The following is a 3,221-nucleotide window of genomic DNA, read 5'->3' as shown; positions in this document are numbered from 1 at the left end:
GAATTATTACGACTTTTATAAGAATAAATTTAACACTATTCATAAAGTCATTATAGCTTTTAAAATAGTAAATTTACTGTAGCAAGTGAGTCTGAAAGAAAATCAGAAGTATAAGGTTTCTTCTATTCAAGAATCTCACCACAAACTTACTTATAGTAGTAAAAAAATAGAAATGACCTAAACATCTAACAGAAAATGGTTAATTAAGGCATAGTACACCCATAAGAGGAAATATTTTACAAGTGATTAGAACAAGGGTTTTGAAGATGGGAACCAGTTAAAATAACTGTAGAGCTAACAAGTAATGTAAACTTTTCTCCATCCCATTCTGCCCCATCAGTTTGGACTCAGCATCATTATAAACCCAGGGATCAATACCAAGACTTGGCCTCTATTTCTCATCTAGATTCATTGTCCTGATCCACAGCCTCTTCACGGCCTTCTTCATTTCTGCATTTCTCAGGGAGTAGATGACAGGGTTGAGGAGTGGAGTGATCACTATGTAGAACACGGCCACCATCTTGTCCACAGACAGAGTCGTAGAAGGTCTCAGATAGATGAAGATGCAGGGCCCAAAGAACAAGGAAACCACGATGATATGGGACCCCCAAGTGGAGAGGGCCTTGCGCCGCCCCTCAGAGCTTCGAGACCTCAAATGGACCAAGATGACCACATAGGAGATTAAGAGGACCACAAAGCTGACCACAGACAAAGTCCCCCCATTGGCAACGATCAAAAGACCAAGGAGGAAGGTGTCAGAGCAGGCAAGTTTGAGCAGAGGAAGCAGGTCACAGAAATAGTGGTCGATCACATTGGGGCCACAGAAGGGCAAGTGGAAGATGAGAAGGATTTGGGCAAAGGAATGCACAAAGCCCCCCACCCATGCTGCTCCAACCAGGATAGCACACACCTGCCGGTTCATGATGGTAGTGTAGTTCAGAGGCTTACAGATGGCCACGTAGCGGTCATAGGCCATCACAGTGAGCAGGAACATCTCAGTGCCACCAAAGAAGTGGATGAAGAAAATCTGTGTCATGCAGCCCCACAGAGATATGGCTTTCCTTTCAGCCAGCAAATCTGAGATGAGTTTGGGGGCTGAAGTAGAGGAGTAGCAGATCTCCACGAAGGACAGGTAGCTGAGGAAGAAGTACAAGGGGGAACCAAGACTTCTGCTGGTCATGACAGTGAGCACAATGAGGAGATTCCCCAGCACAATTGCTGTGTACAAGAGCAGAAATAGCACAAAGCAAACAGTCTGCACCTCCTGATTAGGAGAAAGTCCCAGAAAAAATGAATTCAGTCACATTGTACGTGTTAGCCATATGGTCACCACCAGGAGGCAGTAATTGAGTGGAGTGATCTGAAAATACAAAATAAAAGACTCCTTCATTCATTGGGTGAATTACATAATAATCCCTTGCATATCTGAAAAGCTTGCGAGCTGCAAATTGGCAAATGAATAGGAGTTAGTTACATGTACAAAAAGGGAAGAGCATTCCAAAAAGGCAGCAGAGTATACAAAGCTATAAAAATTCATCCATCTGTAGCTGGAGTAAACCAGAGAATCACAAAGATAAACCTGGAGATAGAGTCTAGTACCAGTTCTTGAAGGACTGTTATGGACTCTAGGGTTTATCTGACAGACAATGGGGAATCATCAGGAATGTTAGTCTACTACAAGGAAAGTCATTTTTTGTAAACATAGGACTAGTAGAAACAGACCAGAGGAGAGGAGATCTATTGGGAAATAAATGCCTCATTGGATGATGTGGGGTACAAGGATAGTGTTGCTCTCTCCATGTTACATGTCTCTCTGCTGCCTTTCAATGATTTTGCCTTTTGCCTGCAGTTTTCCTTCATGCCACTTCCTTTTGCTCTCTTTCCATCCTTGATTTGTGGAATGGTACTTTCACATCTCCATTTCCCTTCACAATCTTCAGAAATGTCCCTTGACACTCAGCACCCCCTCTTATTTCTACTTTCTCCTCCTAATTTTCTCCTTCTATGCCTGGTCACTGGATGATCTTGTCTCTTTCTAGGATCCAGCTCAATTCATGTACAATTCTTCTCCTTACTGGTACCTTCATTTGCTCTAATCATATGCCCCCAGTAGCTACTGAAATATAAACCACCCCTCCACTCAGAGTGCCCACTCTTGCTCTGACACAAGTCTCTCTGCATCCCAGCCTTCCAACACTTCAGGCATTACCAAGAATGTGCACTGAGGGGCTGGCCTGGTGGCACAATGGTTAAGTGCACAGTTCTGCTTTGGTGGCCCAGGGTTCACCAGTTCCGATCCCGGGTGTGGACATAGCACCACTTGGCAAGCCATGCTGTGGTAGGCGTCCCACAAATAAAGTAGAGGAAGATGGGCATGGATGTTAGCTCAGGGTCAGTCTTCCTCAGCAAAAAGAGGAAAATTTGCAGCAGATGTTAGCTCAGGGCTGATCTTCCTCCAAAAAAAAAAAAAAAAAAGAATGTGCACTGACTGATTTGCAGACAGTCTTGTCCATGCTGGACTTTCTCCAAGGTGACTGAGGTCTGTGTGTATCAACACAGCCCCTTGTACAGTAAGACTCCAGGGCACGTGAGACTAAGAGGCACATGACATCCACTCATGTCACAAACCTTCGTTCCTGCAGGGATTGGGGTCAGGCTCAGAAGATTAAGGGCTACCATGAGCCAGAAGGAAATCACTGATAAAATGTACAATTGCAGAGACAAATGGAGGGCAGAGACAATCCTAAACTCTCAAATCAACGGGGGAAGTTTACCAAGAAGCCATTCATGGAAGAAAGCACTGTTACCAGTCTGGACTCCTGGGTTTATATCCAGGTTTCTTTAAGTAGCATCTATGTGATATTTAGACAGCTCTTTAGCCTTTCAGAGTCTCAAGGTCCAAACTGTAGCATGAAGATAATACTGACATCACACGTAGATGCCATGAATCCCACTCCCAGCCCATCCCAGGAGAACATAAGCTCCCATCCTCTGTGAAACATTGGAGTTGTCCCAGAGACAGGAAATCCATCTCCACAGTTCACAGACCCTTCCAGTCCATGGCCCTCTTCTTTCAGGATATTTTGGAATCACAGTACTTTTCACCCTGAATTGTAGTTGTTTTATGTGACCTCTGCCCTACCAAAACGTGAGCTTCCTGAGGGCAGAGATTACATCTTGCTACCACTACATCTCCAGTGCTTGCTGAAGAGCCTCCAAAA

General features: G+C 44.4%; 1 pseudogene; it reads right to left on the bottom strand.

The window, feature by feature from the left end:
- Positions 1-391: 391 nt before the first annotated feature.
- LOC139040430 (olfactory receptor 4X2-like) lies at positions 392-1,322 on the bottom strand (annotated as a pseudogene).
- Positions 1,323-3,221: the final 1,899 nt, after the last annotated feature.

Source organism: Equus asinus, chromosome 17 (assembly GCF_041296235.1).
Source record: "Equus asinus isolate D_3611 breed Donkey chromosome 17, EquAss-T2T_v2, whole genome shotgun sequence".
Lineage (NCBI taxonomy): Eukaryota > Metazoa > Chordata > Mammalia > Perissodactyla > Equidae > Equus > Equus asinus.
This window is presented reverse-complemented; position numbering and strand designations above follow the sequence as displayed.